Source organism: Talpa occidentalis, unplaced genomic scaffold, assembly GCF_014898055.3.
Source record: "Talpa occidentalis isolate TD23 unplaced genomic scaffold, MPIMG_talOcc4v2.1 talOcc4.9, whole genome shotgun sequence".
In the NCBI taxonomy this organism is placed as follows: domain Eukaryota; kingdom Metazoa; phylum Chordata; class Mammalia; order Eulipotyphla; family Talpidae; genus Talpa; species Talpa occidentalis.
In genome coordinates this window covers 110,314,209-110,333,242 of record NW_023605305.1, presented here as the reverse complement: position 1 = coordinate 110,333,242, position 19,034 = coordinate 110,314,209, and the positions used below count along the sequence as shown (strand labels likewise).

The 19,034-nt window shown below is 40.8% G+C and overlaps 1 protein-coding gene across 2 annotated transcripts in view; it reads left to right on the top strand.

Annotated features, from left to right (window-relative positions):
* The first annotated feature begins 8,896 nt into the window (after positions 1-8,896).
* CSDE1 (cold shock domain containing E1) overlaps positions 8,897-19,034 on the top strand; it is a 37,128-nt gene continuing 26,990 nt past the window's right edge. For both annotated transcript variants that reach the window (XM_037500676.2, XM_037500675.2), the window contains exons 1-2: positions 8,897-8,992; positions 16,476-16,872. The gene's annotated coding sequence lies outside the window, so the exon portion shown is untranslated. The remainder of the gene's footprint in view (positions 8,993-16,475; positions 16,873-19,034) is intronic.

The following is a 19,034-nucleotide window of genomic DNA, read 5'->3' as shown; positions in this document are numbered from 1 at the left end:
AAGGCAGTGTTGAGATGCAAATACTAAGTGGTCATCTATGCCCACTGACAACGCATTCCCTTCTCAATCTACTCACATTTCAGATTCATCAGTTCTTGTCAGTGCTCACTTCAGCAGCACATTACACATTACATCGCGTTACATATCAATTTAGGTTTGCCCAAAAATAATTGAAATAATGAATGCTAAACTTGTCAATGTTTTCCAGTAACACTAAACTCCATACTGCAGGGGAGAGACACAGTATAAAAAAGAGGTTTTGTCAGTGCTTTGTGAGACACAAAATTTATTTTGTACTGCCATAAAGAATTCACTCCAATTAAAACAACAGAATCTCTCCAAGATATCCTGAAAGCATCTGATCCCAGTATTTCTGATGAACTTTGCCTGCAGTGGTGGGTTTTACAAATAGGTATATGTCATTTTAGAATTTGTCACATTTCTACTCTTGAGTCCTACACATAATTTGAAAAATATTTCCACCCAGTGTGGGTGGTGTTAGTTCATCTCCCAAGAGTAAGTAAACTTTTAGCCCAGCCATTCGCCTTCAAGTTAATGCCCTAAGTGCCACCATTCATGAAGCAGGTACCTTATATCATTTGTCAGTTGCCACGCCAGCTTTCAGTGAAAGTCATAATCAAATGGTCCACTAATGTCTAACATGGTGTCACCTTTAGCTGCCTTATATTCCTTTAGAGTTGTTTATAAAGTTCTTTACATATCAGATATTAGGATAAATCGTATGTTAACTAACTTTCCTCCCTGGCAAAACCTTGATGTATAAGTCCAGAGAACTATCAGCACCAAATTCTCACCAAACTCTTACCACCAGTGAGAATTTGGTGATGATAGAGTGTAGTAAGTTGAAAGGGAGAAGTAATTTCTTCACTTTGATTAGAGTGGATATTAAAGTTTCTTTTGCAGTGGAGGGAGTAACTTAACTGGCTTGCAAAATCTTAATTCAAACCTCATTTGAGAGTATCAGCTGACTTCACCCAGCAATGAGTCTAATTATTTGAAACTAAAAAACTGGGGTTTTTTTCTCCCCCACATATATAGCAAACTATAAGTAGACAAGACTTCATAATTTATTATTCCCACAATGCAATCAGCGGTATAATACTACAAATAGTTTCTGAAATGGTTTTAGAACTATCCTCACATTACAAATCAAAGTAACATCATTGCAAATCAGTTCATAATTTTTTTCAGTTTATAAATTAAAGCAGAATTTGGAAATACCTTGAAAATGTTCAATTTTTTTTTCATTAAGGTAACATTGGTTTGCAGCACTGTTTTAGGATTACATGTTCGCACTGAAAATTTTTTAAGTATTAACCAGTATTCATATTTATTACCTTCACTTATTAATTAATACCTTGTGGTGCATAAATTGATTCAAACATCGAAGGTCTATTTCAGTGTTCCACAAAATATGGTTCACTGACCTACTGAAATGGAAATTTGGGGGTGGGTCCAGGAGTTGGTATTTTAATGATAATCCCAGATAATGTTTAAGGACAATAGTTTGACAATGTCTAGTCTACTACGTGTTAGACACTTCATTTGGAGTCATAAATAGAAAAAGGTGGGGGCAGGCATTGACGCTTCGAAGAAAATCTGGCAGACACAGACAAGTATAATTAAAGTGCAGTGTGGGCCTCCCCGGTGGCACAGCAGTTGAGCGCTGGATTGCGAAGCTGCCCGCAGCCTCTGCAGTGCGGGTTCAATCCCCGGCTGCTCCCCGGCCACCGGAGGAGGGTCCCACATGGCGCGCACACCTCTCCTGCGCTTCTGACTGTACCCAGTGCTTGTATAAGAAAATAAATAAATAAATCTTTAAAAAAAAAAAAAAAATAAAGTGCAGTGTGATGAGTCCAATATAAGAATGGATAGGACACAAATTAGGGGCTTTTTAAACTTGCGACCCTAATAGAGACAACAAATGGGTAGGAGAAGAACTAGAAAGTTTAGTGCTTTCTAGTTATTGTATAATCTCTATTTCGACTGTACCTCATTTTATGGATACCAAGGTACAAGGAGATTATGTTATTTGTCCAAATAACCAAGATTCAAACCCAGACAGACGTGAACACATTCTTAACCACTAAGTCAAGATACCTATAAATGCCAACTACTTTGCAGAGTTCAAGTGGTTCTTGATTAGCAAAATCTCTTTATTAACAGTGCAAAAGAAACATCACAGCCACTGTATTAGGAAATATAAATTCAGTACATGAGTTTTAATAAGATATATTGTCAGCTCATTTCTAGAATGGTGTGACTCAGACTGCATGAAAGGAGCAATGTTCAATCTGGTCATTATTACATATGGGAAAGAGTGCAGCTCTTTCAAATCTGCCTGTTTAGCTTGTTGCTTTTCACCCTTCATGCTGTGTTCTTACGGTTGCAAGAAAGTTGCTGCTGGGCCAGGTGTCATGTCCATGTTGAAGGCAAGTGGGGAGGGGGATTGGAAAATGGCACGTGCCAGCTCTATTCTCTTTTATGATGAAAAACAAGTTTTCTCAGATATTCCAGAAAAATTTTCCCTTGTCTTATTTGCCCGACCTGTTAAATGGTCATTTCTAGCTGCAAAGGTGGCTGGGTACATAATTGCCCAAAGTAAAAATCAATGTTATAGTAACAAAGAAGAAGAGTATTGGGGAAGCAACTAACAATGACACAAGTCATTTTACGCTGTGCAGTTTTTTTTTTTAAAGATTTATTTATTTTTATACAAGAACCGGGGTACAGGCCACATGCACGGGAGGGTGAGAGGATTCACCAGAGACAGAGCAGGGAACAGAACAGGCAGGCTCATGAAATACACTGCTGAGGGGAGCAGTGGGCGAGACAGGAGAGGTCTGCTGCGCCATGTGGCACTCTCGCCAGCCGGCCAGCTGGGATCAAACTCACACTGCAGAGGCTGTGGACAGCTTCTCAGTGTGGCACTCAACCACCTGCACCACCAGGGTGGCCCATACACTGAATAGTTTTGAACAAACATAAGCATTAGCTGAAGGAGTGTGTTGATGCTGAATAGCCCAGAGAATGGGCCATGGCAGACATCTGTCATTTCTTTTTTCACGGCCCAATATCTTAACTCTATGTTTACAGAATTCCTCACCTAATGATGCACAGCCTTCCTCCTTCCTAAAAATGTTGAAAGTGCCAGGTTTATGTTTTTCCAGTCTCTTGCAGCTGCTGAAGGTATATAAGATATATCTGCCTTAAACTTTAAAGGGAACAAAGCAGAATCCTTTGAGTTGAGATCTGCAACACCTGCCTCATGCAGCCCCGCAGGAGAACAGCCAATTGTTTTCAGTAATAATTAGTATCCAGTCAGCAAAGCAAATGGTGTGAGCTGCAGTGTGTCTGCCCGGAAGTAGATGGGAATCTTCACTGAAGCGAGTATCCGGCAATCAGAGGCTTGTAGCTTCTAATTCTGGTTTTCTGTCTGCCTAGAGATCCTGAGCATTACTATTAGCCTTTTAGTAAAATCGCTTTTTTGTTAAAAATTAACCTGAATTGCCTATAATTAAGAACTCTGATCAAATAGTCTTTAAAAATACATGAAAATATAAATTGTCAACACTTTATGCATCATTTTGCACTTAAATATTTTAATATTTGACATTTTAAGGGATAAATGTGTAAATTGTCGAGTATAATGAGAATTTACTTAATTAGAACATTACCCACACTTTGCATTTGTCTACCTGAGTTCCTCTACTGTCTCCACTGCACTGCCTTCTTCTAATTGTTTTATCACACATGTAAGAAGACCTAAATATGTATGTCTCCCTAAAGTGATGTTTTTAAATTTTGTTTCTTTTTGAGCTCTATAAAATTAGTGTCATTAAATGTAGTCTATGAGGATTTTTCACTCAGCGTTATTAATCGAAGATTCATAATTTTGTTGTATATAGCTGTCATTCATTTTCATTGATGTGTATTTCAACATGTGACAACAGTGTATTAAAGGGTACATATAAAATAAAGCTATATACATTTTTAAGATCTTTGGTAATATCTGACATTCTGATTTTTAATTCTTTTAATTCTCCATATGATAGGAGCGGTTACATTTCATATTTGCTTACAGTTATAGCAACTTTCATGGTGAGTGAAGGCATATTATCCACTAATATTCATAGTGGAAAGCAGACAATGCTTTTTTCATGCTCCAAAAATACTAAAGAGGCTCAGCCCTCTTTAGTATTTTAGTGTTAATTATCATTCACTCACCATTTCATGTAACCTCCTGGAAATATGTAGGAACTGAACAGGATTGTGTTTCTGTATGTTTCTGATCCTAAAGTTCAGTTTTATTTAATATTTAACACCTTTGAAGCTGCATATATGTCATACATGTAGGGGCTTGGCACAGTTGCTTCTAAGCATAAGCAAAATTGGTTTGCATTGGGCCTCCCCGGCGGCGCAGTGGTTGAGCGCTGGGTTGCGAAGCTGCCCGCAGCCTCCGCAGCGCTGGTTCGATCCCCGGCTGCTCCCCGGCCACCAGAGGAGGGTCCCACACGGCGTGCAGACCTCTCCTGCCGCCCGCTGCTCCCCTCAGCAGTGTACTTTGGTCCTTCTGCCTGCTCTGCTCCCCGCTCTGGCTCTGGTGAATTCTCTCACCCTCCTGCGCTTCTGACTGTACCCAGTGTTCATATGAATAAATAAATAAAGAAATCTTTAAAAAAAAAAAAAAATTGGTTTGCATTCCCAGTGGCATGATTCAACAAAGGAAAGCTCTTGATATTTCTATCAACAGGGTGAAAGGAGCTAAGAAAGGTTTTTACATTTTTAATTTGCTGGGGAAAGATTTCATGAAACATGAAAATCTTACGCAATTCAAATTTCAGTGTTCGTAAAGTTCTAGTGGACACAGTCATGCTCATAGCTCTGGGCTCCTGTCTTACAGCAGCAGATTAGAAAACTTGAGACCAGACTGCACATCCTAAAATACAGACTCTCTGGTCCTTCAAAGAAAAATTTACCAACTTCCGCTTTCACACAGCCCTTTTACATCCTGGGAGACGTAAGGGATAGCCCACAGTGATCATAGTCCTACTTTAACCTTTCTAGGGAAATGAGCCCTAATGCAATCTAAGCCAAAAGTCAGTGTGAAACAAGGGCAGCCACCAGGGACCCAGAGGCACGGACCTGGACTTGAGAGCCAGCTATGGGTGGCCTCAGGAAAGTCTCCACTCCTTTGTGAGCCTGTTTTATCCCTTGTAACTTGGGGTGAGACTAGTTACATTGGATGGGACAATTATCATTGCATGGGACTGTGGAATAGATTCCAAGGGAATTGGGAAGACTAGGAAGGCCCCATCCAAGATGCAGGCTACTATGCTGAGTCCTCAGAAAATACTTTTGGACTGAACAAGGAGGTCTGCCTATCCCCCATGACAGGCCAGACAGAGCTTTGTGTTTGTCATATGTTTATTAAATTGAAAACAAAAATATAAGATGCCATGAAAAAAATTGGACAAAGGAAACAAAAACACCTGGTTGGATATGTTTATAGTGTACTTCCCCAACAGAACAGCCCATTTCTTAACAACCTTTGTTGTTTTTTTAACAAGGAGTTTAGGTGTTTTTTTGTTTTTTGTTTTAACAAGGAGTTAGTAGATTTTATTTGTAAAACACTTGAGACCAACACAGGAAAAAAATGACTTCCTGTGGGAAAGATTACACTTAAAAAAAAAAAAAAAAAAAAAGACCTAAGAGGCAGCTCTCCTGCCCACTTGTGACTATGCAGGTGCTTCTCTTTATTTCCTTTCTCCTTTTCCTAATAAATTTAAAAAAAAAAAAAAAAAAAAAAAAAAACAGGCCTGAGAAGAATTAGTGCCTTGGTCCCAAGGAACAGCAACAACTCCAGTTGGTCCAAGGAATTGAAAAGATATTGGGAGGTTGGGAGGAAATAATAGGAGGGAAGATAATGAGAAGTTACAGAAAATAAGGGGCTTGAAGTGGGCAACGAGAAGGGATTGGAGGCCAGGGAGTGGATATGGGTAGGGGGAGGCCTCCCAGCACTTCCCCTGCCGCCCACCCCTGTGTATCCATGAGGGAGTATCAGTGGAGGAGGTCCACACATGGATACAGAGGACCTGGGTGACCCATGGGAGACTCGGGGAATATGCCCATAAGAGGAGGCCCAGGACAAGGCCTTCCAAGGGTGGTCTGGGTGGTGGCTGCCTGCCAGAGCCTAGGGGCCTGCATGGGGGTGTCCTTAGCCATGAGGGCTATGGTGGGCCAGCTATATCTGAGACATAGCTGGATAGGGCATCTCGCTCAGTGGGAATGATGATGATGTGAATACCCAGGTACAAGGAGTCCAGTCCTTGGGTTTCCTTTTGATGGGGGGTCATGTCTTCTTGCCCTGGGAGTCATTAGTGGGGAAGAAATGGCTGGGGATATCCCAAGTAGAAAGGTCCTAGGAGGCAGCACTAGGGGTGGGAAGCAGCCATGAGGAGGCATACCTATAGAAGGAAGCCCAGGTGCCAATGAGGATAGAACAGGATTGGGAGCAGAGAGTAAAAGCATGTACAAACAGCTGATGAGGGCAGTCAGCCCAGGAGAGTGGGTTCTGACTTCCAGAAGTCACTCAACTGCTGAGTCATGGTGCTCACCCTTGGAATCCTTCTTGAAGGCATAGGATATGGTGACAGGATGCTTACAGAGATACTCTCCATTCGTGGCTTCATTTGCTGCATCTGCCGCACCAAATAAAGCAAATTCAGTAAAGGCATAGTCTCTGGAGCTGCCTGTGTCAGGATCCCACATAATCTTGGGGGTCTTAAGATGACCCCAAAGGTGCTAAATGCATTTTCTCATCAACCTCTGAGTCCAGGTTCCCAGTGAAAATATTGGCCCCACATGCAGCATTTTGTTATGAACTGATGCTTTTTACTCACCCATTTTGGCTTCCCATTGTTCCACAGTTTAATCATTTCATGATCTTAATCGTATGTATCAGCATCATATGTAATCATATTCAAGCCAGCATCTTCCTCACTGAAGAATTCCACATAACCATAGCCTTCATTTTACCAGTGACTCTGAAATTGTACAAAGCCTGGGGAAAGTCTTGGTTTGTGGGTCCTCACCCAGGTTCTCACAATTGTAATACACGACTCAGGCTCCAGGTGCAACAACAACAGGGTTTATTAGGGGAAGGAAGGAGTTTCCAAAGCTACAAATGGGCAGCTCTGCTATGTCAGGTAGTATCCACAGAGTCCAGTAGTCCAAACCAAAGGCTGCTTGTGCAAGACAATATTGTCCCTCCACAAGATCCTGGAGCTGGTGGCACACTGGTAAGTGATGGACCAGGACCTAACTCACCGTGGGTGCCGAAGGTAGAATGGCATCCTGGTGAGAGCAAGAGGCCAGCAGAGTTCTGCTGCGCCTTTGGGGCTGTCCCTGGCCGACTGGGAATGGAACTGGCACTGCAGAGGCTGCGGACAGCTTCACAGCACTGTGCACAACCCGCTGTGCCACCGGGGCTGTCCTATTCAAGCTTTTGAGAGTTCGTTCTCTCTACCAGACATTGTCAGTAATCAGGGATTCAAAGATGATTGTAGCTAGTACTGCTAACTAGTACATACTAATAATCACAAGAGAATGAACAATGTAACCATTGAAGGGAAAGCAAGTATCCGTGTCTAGCAGGGGAAGGCAACAAAGAGACAACTTGAAGATAGTATGTATCAGATTGGACTATTAACCACAGAGGTCAGAGAAAAATCTTAAGCGTCAACCTCTTAGAATTCAAGATTATTACTTTAAAATAATAAAAAATAAAAAACTTTAAAAATGATTAGCTCGAAATTGGAGGTTATATACTCTCAACACTGTGCACTTTTCCTTTAGTTCCACTTATTTCAGTGTGCACATTTAGAATTGCTTTGTTTTTTAATGACACTAGTCTGAAAAACTGAAAGTTCCTTGAGAACAGAACCAATTGTCGTCATTACTGTATACATCCCAGCGATGACACATACAGGAGATGCCTTAAAAGGGAAAATAAAGTGGGTGGGAGAGTTCTCAGGCGTGTTCCCGGTCATTGTTTATCCAATACTGTCAAGGGAGAGAGCCACAGAATCTCTGAAGAGCATTCCTCCCCAGAAGGGCTTGCTCTGTTATTTGCAAAGGGATAATTCATTGAACATTTTTGTGGCCAGAATTAACCATTCTCCATTCCTTTTATTCCGCTGGATGAATAACCCATCTCAACCTTTTGGCTACTGAGTCTACCTTTCTGATTACCAGATCGACTACAAGTTTCTTCTGGTAACTAGAAAGGTCAGTTGAAGGAGTTCCTTTTGGGGGGCGGGGGTGGGGGGTAGGATTTGTTTTTAATGATTATGCTGCCTTGCACAACTCTGGCCGTCTGTTGCAAGCAATAGTTTCTGGAAGACAAAATCTCAGTTAAGACTTACAAATTACCTCACTCTAAACCTGACTAGTAATAAACCCGGCAAGTGAAAGAAGCTTGCACTGTAAGGAGGAGGGGAACCTGGACTTTGGAGATTTCTGGATTATCGCTGGAAACAGAAATTCTTTATATGACATTACTCGCTATCCTCAAAATTGTTCGCCTTCAAGGTTTAACCCTGGTCTCGCCGCTTAAAGTATAATCAGACTTGCAAAGAGCAGAGACGCCGAGTCACTCTCCACCCCAGCCTTTGCGTCCCAGCGGAGTCAGTAAACAGAGATTTCTTCCTGCAACTCACTTAGGGGGCTGGGGGTGGGGGGGTAGGAAATGTAAGGGAATGAAGCCACCATCTTGGTTATGGTTAAGCACAGCACACTGACTGCCGTCACTCAGCCCTTGTGCGCAAGCGCAATAGGAGTCCGGCCCCCTCCTCCCTTCCTGTGCACGCGCCTGGAGCCCGCAACTCTCGCGAGAGAAGCGAGATTTATTCCTACGTACCGGGCCGTGCTGCTTATGGCGGCGCTGGAGAGGGGGCGCTGAGCTGTTGGGGTGAGTACGACCTTAGGGTCCAAGTGGGGGTAGCAAGAAACCAGGCTAAGGGAGAATGAGGAGCCCAGTACTAACGGGAGAGACTTCTGACTCAAGGTGGGCACTCCTGGAGGTCCGGGTAGAGACGATCTCACCCGAGTTCCCACCCCGAGCTTTTCCTCCAGGCCTCTGTTCAACCGTCTGGACTCCACGTCAGCCCACAGAGCCGAGGCGAAGAGTCGAGGCCCGGCGGCCGCGCGTGCTGATGGTGGTGGTGGTGACTTAAGTGGGGGGAGGGAGCGAAAATGGAGTCTCCGACCGCAGCCAAGATGGAGGAAGGGGTGCGGGGCTCGGGCGCGGAGGCTGCTGGGAGCTGTAGTCTAGCCGCTTCCTGCTTTGCGGCTTGGCTGAGGAAGCGAGAACTACAAGTCCCGGCGGGCGGGGCGAGGGGGTGGTGGCGCGGTCCTTTGTGTGAGCCTGGAATCGCCTGAGGCTCCGGAGAGGGGCCTATTCTCACCTTGGACCCTGTAATTTTCTGATCGTCGCCAGTGAGGGGATCTGACTACGAGTACCAGAGCGCAGTGCGGCCGTGGCGCCTCCTTTGTGTGGGAACCGAGACCCCGCTCCATCCCAGCGCTTAGGGACGTCGCCTCTCCCCGGTCACGTCGGGCAGAGGCGCTTCAGATTGTCACACTTGCTGCCCCTCACCTAGGCTGGCTGTCTCGATGCTCAACACCCAGCCTTCCCTTCTTCACCTTCCGTTCAGCTTCCTCAGAAAGGGAACCGGCCCCTAGTCTCACTCCCCTATCCTGAGGTGGGTCCGGCTGAGAGTTCGGCGGAGTCCCCCCCTCACTGCCTCTTCTGGTGCAGGAGCCCGGCCCGCATTGTGCAGGGATCGCCTTGTCTTCGTCGTTCCGCACCTAGAGTTAGCATTTTAGCGTCCTGGTCGGACACACTTTGAACATTTTTACCATCCAAATACGAAATCTTAGTGCCGCCATTCATTCTGCCTTCAGGCTTTCCTTTAGGAACACCTGGATTGCCCTCTCGCTTGACTCACAAGTGAGACAGGGACACTCCCTAAAAGTCTTCAGTCTGCAAAGACAAACATCTGAACGTTGTTGAGCAAGGTTAATTTCCTTGTTTTGCGCTTAAAATGAAAGAATGGGATGCTCTTTTAAAGCAGCTGGGGTGAAGAGAGGGAGGGACGCTCAAAGGCACTGTGGTGGTTGAGTCTTTCTTCCTTTGAGAGGCCTAGCTTTTTAGGAGGATGGTAAGAACTGGCACCTCTCAACAGAGCTCCCAGAACGCTGACTAGTTTTCATTTTGACTTGCCAGAAGCAAGCGTTCTCGGTACTACAGTGAGTAGCAGCAGCTTTGTGTCCTTTTATACTAATCAAAAAGAGGGTATTCTAGTTAAATATTCAACCTTGTTTCTTTTTGTTTCCTATTGTCTGTAGGCCCAAGATGAAAGAGGTCGTCATAGTTTGAGTGATTTTGCAGCTGCTCTGGATGTTTATCATCCACATGAGTATTTATAGCAGCTGAGTTGAAAAGTAAAGTATTTGAGGCACAGTAGATAGGTTTTCTTCTTTTGTAAATAAGTTGTGACTTAATAAGTATGACCTTTAAAAGAGTGCTTGAGATTCTGGGAAATTCCTAGTAAATAAATAAATGAGGATGTGAGACCTGACATGGAGTTGGGCTTTATTCTACTCTTAGTTTTTTCCTCCCTCCATCTAACGACGTGGAGTCTGGCTGTCCAACATTTTTTTTTTTTTTAATGTTTTAAGTTGTAAAATATACAAAACAAAATTTAATCATTTTAACATTTTTTAAAGTGTAGATTCAGTAGCATTAAGTTCGATCACATTGTAGCAAGGACCATACTTTTGACAAGCTCATCGATGCGTGGAAATGCCATTTGGGCAGCTTTTGAAGGAATTGAAATTTTGGACTGTAGTACAAAATAAGATTCTTGAGATTTTTGTTAAACACAAAGAATTGATTTGCTTACTTACCTTTGTGTTTTCAAAAACAAAGGGAAGACTAGCTTGAGACCTATTCCGCAGACTTATGGAGAGAACTGTAAGATTTTTGATAATTGGGAATTATAGCCAGAAAAATTACATCTGTAATTTTTAAGAATTGAGTAACTAGCATGTCTTCTGTGGTGACCATGCTGTGATGGGAGTGACTTGTTTTCTTGGCTCCCGTCATACCTTGCTGCTAAACAAACCTCTTGTCAAATCAGGATTAAAAAATTCCTTTGTCTTATTAGAATCTATTTCCATTTGAATATGTTAGTACCTGGTTTAAAAAAAAAAAAATAGACTATTTCAGTTCCTAATGCCAAGCCCGAAGAATTTTTTTTGGTGTTTTACTGAGCTACATTTTGCATTAGGGCTATTATGAGTGTTGTATTCTGTTCAGAAGTATTGAATGGTGATTTTTTTTTAAGAATTTAGATTCTAAATGTTATTTTATGTTGAGACAAAACATTAATATGTAGTTGAAAATAAATTGATCTGCAGTTTCTTCACTTTGAGCATATGTGTTACCCATTGATTTTCAAGGACAGCCAGTCCATAACTGCTTAGTTATTAGGATTTTCACTTCTCAAATTTAGTATGTCTTCCTGCTATGGTCAGTTTAGGTAGGTATTGCCTTTTATCATTGAAAGTCTCTGTCCCAGGGCTTTACATTTACTATGGCCATTTTCTTTTTTTTCCTCAGTGGCCCCACCAGTCTACACCTGTTCCTATCCCTAACCATGTACACTTTGAACTGTGTACAATTCTGAATTGAAGTGTGCTATAATTGTAAAATGAACATTGACTTTCAAAATCTCAATTTTTAAAGATTCATTACCTATGGTAAATAACATGGACATATTTGGTTAATGAAATGTTTAATTAAAATTTGTTTCACCTGTTCCCTTTGACTTAGTAATATGGTTACTAGAAAATTTAAAATTATATGTGTGCGTTGCACTGTATTTGTTTTGGACAGTGTTTGTCTACACTATTATCTGATTTGGGGTCTAGAGCATTTCTTCCATTTCTTCCTACACTGGTATTAATGTTATGTGAAAACAATTAAGCAATAGGTGGATATATACTTTTAATCTTAGTTTGAGAAGCTACCTGCCCAGCACACAACTGTTATTACTAAACATAGACAAAAAAGCAGTTCAGTAATATATCCATGTAGTGGTGATCACTTGTTTCAAGTTGGTTAATTCTCTAAACTTTATAATTTTCTTTAGATTCTAAAGTAAAGGTGAATTAAAACCTTTTAGGCATTCAGTTACGTAGGATGTATATACTTGAGTTTGTCTTGAGTTAATGTTTCAAAAAATATGAATTGGGAAGTTAAGGCAAAACTCACTCCTATGATTCAACAATAAAGAGAGAGCCTTTTCAGTCCCATGCTACCTCTGTGAGTCTTGCAGAAGATGCTCTTTGAAGAAAATGGGTTAAGTGGAAACACTTTTGTAGAATGATTCAATCTTTAACTTTTTCCTCAAGAGGGTGCTGTACAAACTTGAGAATAATTTGATACACTGGGTAATGTGATATTTTAGACTAATCACTGACCACATAAGTGTATTAGTTCAACATGCGTTAATTCAGAGCCTACTGTGTGCCTAGCTTCTGCTCAGCCTTGGAGATAAAGCAGCAAACTGATGGAGACAAGAAATGACAAAACAGGTAATGATAATTTTAAGACAGGTGAAATAGGGAAATAAATATTTGGATGATCAGTTCAAGTAAAGAAATTAGCTCAAACTCCTAAAACAACATGATGTAATAGCTGATAATTAAAGGTGATAGTGTTTCCATACAGAGCAAAGGAAAAAAGGAGATGATGATTAGCAATTGGGAAGAGTTTCAATGTTCAATTTAAATCGTTACTTAGTTTTTTGATTGGTACTCTATTTCATGTGGTTCTGTTTTTCAGGTGTCTAGCTTTTAATGGGGGTGGACAGGATGCACTGTGTTCAAAGGGATAAGGTAAAAGAAGTGGAGAATACCACCCATGAGTGTTAATCTTGGCATGAGTGTATAGGCAATTTTATTAAACTGCTCAAGTAGTACCTTTTAACTGTTTTATTACGTGTTATTATAATTCACAGTATAACTCTAGAAATCTCCTAGCTGTTGAGATCTTAATGAAACATATTTCAACCGCTCTCATTCATGATTGTTGGTGAACTTGTTTGACCTTTAACTGACCCAAATAGATTTCATTGGTGCCTAAGACTAGATCAGCAATTCTCCAGATTTAGATTTTGGAGTCTTAGCTCTGTGTTACTAAATGAGAAACATGACGGTATTTAACAAAAATACAACACTTTAGACTGGGTTGGGATAAATAAAGTTTTTAAGATAAATTGATTTTATTGAGCTCCCCCCACACAAACACAACCTTGTTCTTAACAGTTTGATAAAATTTTACCTATTTTATCAGAGAGGCAATCTTGAAGTCTTTGGATTCATTAGTAAACCTAAGATACTAAGGTAAAAGCAGTGTACCAAGCCTGTGTTTTTAAGAGATTATTTCTTGATTAAATAATAATTTATACAGTTAATCAAAACAGAAATTTTTAAGCCATTAGAACTGTCTGCCTTGAATTGTGTTCTTTGCCTATTATGAATTACTACCTTTTTCATATTAGTTTCTGCTGTGGCTTTATCAGTCCTGGTTTAGGTGCTAACAGGGGGCTATGAAAATATACTTGAAATAAGGTAAGTTTCTCAGAAATTTGAAATAATGAATGAGCAAAATACATAAGCATGAAGTAAGCAAAATGTAGAATGGTTTAATACCAAAAAGAAAGGTATGTGGTGGTTGGTTGTTATTGCCTTACAGGGTAGAAAGTAAGTAGTCAAGAAAGACTTTATTACCTTGAAAGAGCAGAATTACTTTCTTTGTGTGCAAGACCCATGTGTGCAAGAATATTAGAATTCATGACTCTACCAAGAAATGTGTAAAAGGATTATGGAGGGGAGTGGACCTATTTAGAAGAACTGGAGTACAGTAGGAGGTAAAGATGGAAGTGTAGGGCCACCCTGGTGGCACAAGGGGTTCAATCTCAGCACCATGAAGCTATCAGCAGCCACTGCAGCACAAAGTTGATCCCCAGTCAGGGAGCTGCCTGGCCCCCACATGGCATAGCAGACCTCTCCTATCTTGCCAGCTGCTCCCTTCAGCAGTAGAACTGCCTGTATTTCAGTAGATCTGCCTGTTCGGCTCCCCACTCTCTCTCTGGTGAATCCTCTCACACCCTGCATCTCTGGCCTACACCCCAGCTCTTGTATGCATAAATAAATAAATCTTTTTTTAAAAAATGGAATGGTAGAATAGAGACACCTGAAATAGTGGGGGGGAGGGGTTTGTCTTTTTTTTTTTTTTTTAAGATTTTATTTTTGTGTTGAATAACTGGGATATAGACCAGAGGTGGAGGGGGGAGGTGAGAAGATTCACCAGAGAGAGTGGGGAGCAGACCAGGCAGATCTACTGAAGTATACTGCTGAGGGGAGCAGCAGGTGTAGCAGGGGAGGTCTGCTGAGCCTTGTGTAGGTTAGCTCCCTGACCAGGGATCGAACTCAAGCCAGCCTGGTAGAACCCTTAGGCCACCAGGGAGGCCCTGGAATGATGTTTCTTAAACTCTGGCTGCAAATCAGAAACACCTTGGGGGAGAAGGGATAGAGAAATTATACCCAAACCTGGGACCTAATCTAGAGAAGCTAAATTAGAATCTCATGGAGGGATCCAGGCTTTCGTTTTTTAAGTTGCCAAAATTGGTTAGGTTGGAGATACAGCCAGGATTAAGATAACCCCCCTCTAGAGTGCTGGAAAAATCACTAAAGATTTTGGACAAGGAAATGAGATGTAATTGGAGTTTCAGATAGATTAGTCTGACAGTATTCTGTGACAAAATGAAAAAGGCTGATCCTGGAAGTTAGTAGATATACTAAGCACCTGGACTAAACTATGATACTGTTGAGGTCAAAGGATGAATGCAAAAGATACTTTGAAGGAAATAATGATAAGACTAACATGGGATATGGGGGTGGAAAAATCGAAAGATCATTAACAGAAGTGGATATTTGAAGTACTAATACAGAGTCATGGGATATAACATAGCCACAGCAAATGTCCATAGAAGAGCAATTGCTGAGTTTTCCTTTTGCATTTGAGAAACCAGAACTTGGAGATTAAGTAACTAGTCCGTAGCATTTTACTACTATCTGTGATTGGAATTGAGCTCTTGTAGACTAAGCTATTTCACCAGGTTTGACCTATCATCTTGCAGTCTTTCTTCTGATATTTTTCAGTATACTTTGTCTCAGCATATCTAAAGCTAAATCCACCTTTTTCTCTCCCCATGTAAGTCATTGTTAAAATTACCGTTTTAGACTAATATTTATTTAAGTCAGTGGGAAATAATCATTTTATAGCTAATATAAAAGCACAATTATGTGGGGTTTTTGGTAGATAGATTTCCTTCCTCATTTGAATTGTTTTTCTGCTGTGGACATTCTTCATGTATTTATGGCAATAGGGCAAATGAGATTTGTTTATTTCTCTATGTCATCTCCCATAGGATTTCAGACTTGCTAGCTTTTCATTAGGAACTAAGGTTGTTTCCTGTTACATCAACTTGAAATCCTTCAGAATCTGACTCGTATACCTGTTACATCGCCCATTTTACTTTAACTGAGCTCTCGATTCTAGTCAGGTTTTAGCCTATTGATTCCTCTGAAACAACAAACTACATTCATTGCCACAGTCATTCATGCAGTAAACCTCATTTGATGCCAGGTATAGGAAATTACACACGTGGTCTCTACTTGTAAGGAACTTCGAATTTAGTGGTATACTGTGACTTGGCTTATGTGGTACTTCATGCCTAGAATACCTAGCTGTTTTCTTTCTCTTAAAAATCTGCATATTTCTCTAAGCTTAAATTTCACCTACTACTTAAAAGCCTCCTCTAGTTGTGCTTACCCTGTAGCTTTGATGCACATGCAATGGTGAATAAATATTTAGTGTAGTATGTGACATAGTAGATCCCAGATAAAAGGTTGAACTATATAGTTTTTGTCATTTTCTACTATGTTCCTGTTTTTCTCATTGTATAACTTCTCAGCAAGAGTATAAATTCTCCGATGGCGGGAACTTTGACATTTTTTCCTAATATTTAACAGTGCAAGGTACTTTATAAAGTGCTTGTGCTAAATTGAATATTATACTTTGTGACTTGAGATTTTGGGGGAGGGAGAGCAATGAGGACTGAAATCATTTCAGGTTGTTGAGTGTGTGATGTCAAAGGAGGGGGAGGTATCAGTTAGCATCAAATTAATATGATTCCAGGTTTCCTGTTACTACTTCCCCAGCGATTATTAATTAATGAAATGGGCTTATTCTTCTTCGTACCTTCTGGCTGATTTTTTCATGTGACTAATACTCCATGTCTTCATTTTTTAATCTCTAGTATGAAGTGTAACAGAACCGACTTTACCACCTGAAACTGCTGCTTCAAGTTCAGATCAGGCACGGAAAAAACCTCGAAGCAACCAACAAGACCAAAGAAGAGTACACTTAAGTTGAAGACACAACACTTGATCTGAAACAAGAAGTTTGTGCCTACTCAACAGCTTTGAAAGAGCACTTCCCAACGCTGCTAGTAGTCTTTGTTTTCTTCAGTGCTGTGCTGTGAGATTGCCCGGTGCAGCAGCAGTTGTATTCTTTATTAGCTTGCTAGATCATTTTCTCTCGCTCTTTTTTTTTTTTTTTTTTAATACTAGCAACTTTCATCCTTTGAAACGTGTGCTGAAAAAGAAGAATCAGCAAATACTACTGAAAGTGCAATATTTGATTATCACTGCGAGGTAGGTTTCTAGTTTCCTTTGGCAAGAATCAGTTTATAATTCTGGGCTTTTAATCATTTGGTCAAATATAAAATTGCTTTATCTAAAAGTATTCTGGAAATTTTATTCCTCACCATTTAGTCTGAAAATATCAACAGTAGATTGTTTTAATTTGTCTTGTTAGATGAAGACATTAATGGCCAAAATTACAGGATTTTTCATACAAGATTATGTTAATACATGCTGATATCTTTTGATTCATTGGTCTTTAGAAAGAAAAACTATCCACTGTTTGAGATGTTAGGGTTTAAGGGAATCCTCTGTGCATTCTTTGTTCTGTGGGGGGTCTTTGTGATCTAGGGTAAAAATCTATAGAGAAGATACATTTAGAGGTGGGTAGCACTTGAAGAGTGAGGAATCCTCTGGTGGAGGTATAGAGGTAACAGCAGTGAGCAGTTTCAGGGATATCTGAAAGCACACGATGTGTATTGAGTAGCCCACTGTGAATAGAGAAAAGAATACTGTTTTGTGGGGAAGAGTGATTAGAAAGGAGACTTAACTGGAGGCAGGTTATAAAGGGCTTACTATATTTGACTCTTTTCTGTAAGAAAGTTGTCAGATGTTTGTGAGTGTGGGCTTATGGCATTTTGTATTTAAATAGTAAGTGTAGGAAGATTTAAAAAAAAAAAAAGAACACTAGGGTATGGGCAGAGAAAGGGGTAGACATTGGGTATTTTGATGGTAGATGTGCTAGAACTTGGTGATCACAATGAAGCTGGAGCTACTTAGTCTATGCAATGGTCCAAACTTTGTTACTCATTGGAAACCTGTGTTACTCATCGGATAGGGAAGTTTAGATGTGTGACTTGCTGAAATGAAAATACATTATGGAAATCTATTGTGTTTATTAGATACTAATCTGAAGTTGAGAAAATATGCTGACATGCCATTTTCTAGAACTGTCTTAGAAAGAGGCTGCCTTTTCTAAATGATTCCCTTGTTAGTACAAGTGTATCAAGGAAAGGGGGGAAAGCAAATCAATTGAGATACAGTAAAAAAAATTACAAAGCAAAGATTAAAAAAAAATTCTCCCTATTGTGGTTGGGGAGAAGGAACAGAAGATATATTGGTAGACTTCTGGTCTTTGCTCTTTGCAGCTTTTTAGCACTTTGAATCTGACTCTTGCTAGAGAGAGTGGCATCCCCACAGCCTTCTGCTGCATTGAGCTTGTGTGGTACATTCTGAAGCTTGGTTCTTTTTCTCCAAGCCTACTGGACCCTGCCTAGCTTCCTGCCAAGAGGTGCCTTGGATTCAATAGATCCATCTGTTCTGCTCCCCACTCTGTGTTTCTGGTGAGTCCTCTCACCCCCTGCACCTCTGACCACCCCAGTTCTTCTATGCATAAATAAATAAAACTAAATCCTTTAAAAAAATAAAAATCTGAGTGTGGGTTCATACATTTCCATGCATTTTCCCAAGGTAATTTAGAAACCACTTAGGCCCTAACTTCACAATTGAGGAAAGAACCTGAAGAGAAAAGTGAGAAGCTGGGCTAACCAGGCCTTTTTGATTCTGATTCTCTGTTCTTCACGTATCTTTTGTTGATTCCTTGAATTGGAAATGAAGTTTAAATTTAACCAGAGGTTCTTTCCAGTTTTTCATTGTTTTTTTTAAAGATTTATTTATGCATACAGGAACTGGGGTGTAAGCCAGAGGTGCGGTGGTGGGGGGGCAGTGAGAGGATTCACCAGAGTCAGAGTGGGGAGCAGAACAGGTAGATTTACAGAAATACACTGGTGAGGAGAGCGACGAGTGGGGTGGGGAGGAGGCAGGCTCTGCTGCACCATGTGGGTCAGCTCCCAGGCCAGGGATCAAACTGCAGTGGCTGGCAATAGCTTGCTACCACTGTCTTTAACCCCTGCACCACCAGGGAGGTCCCAATTCTCCTTCTATTAAAGGTGGCAGAGGATTTACGTTGCTAATAACTTTCTAGTTTGAAAAATACATATGTGCAAAGTCTAAATCATGAGGTTGTGGATTTTTGTTTGTCATATTCACTGCTATATGAGTAGAGTCTAGAATAGTGTTGATAAATTGTAGGCACTCAGATGTTTAACATATAAGGCAGTGATTAAGATTGTGAGCCATGGAGTCAGAACTGCATCTTGTTCTCATTTACCATT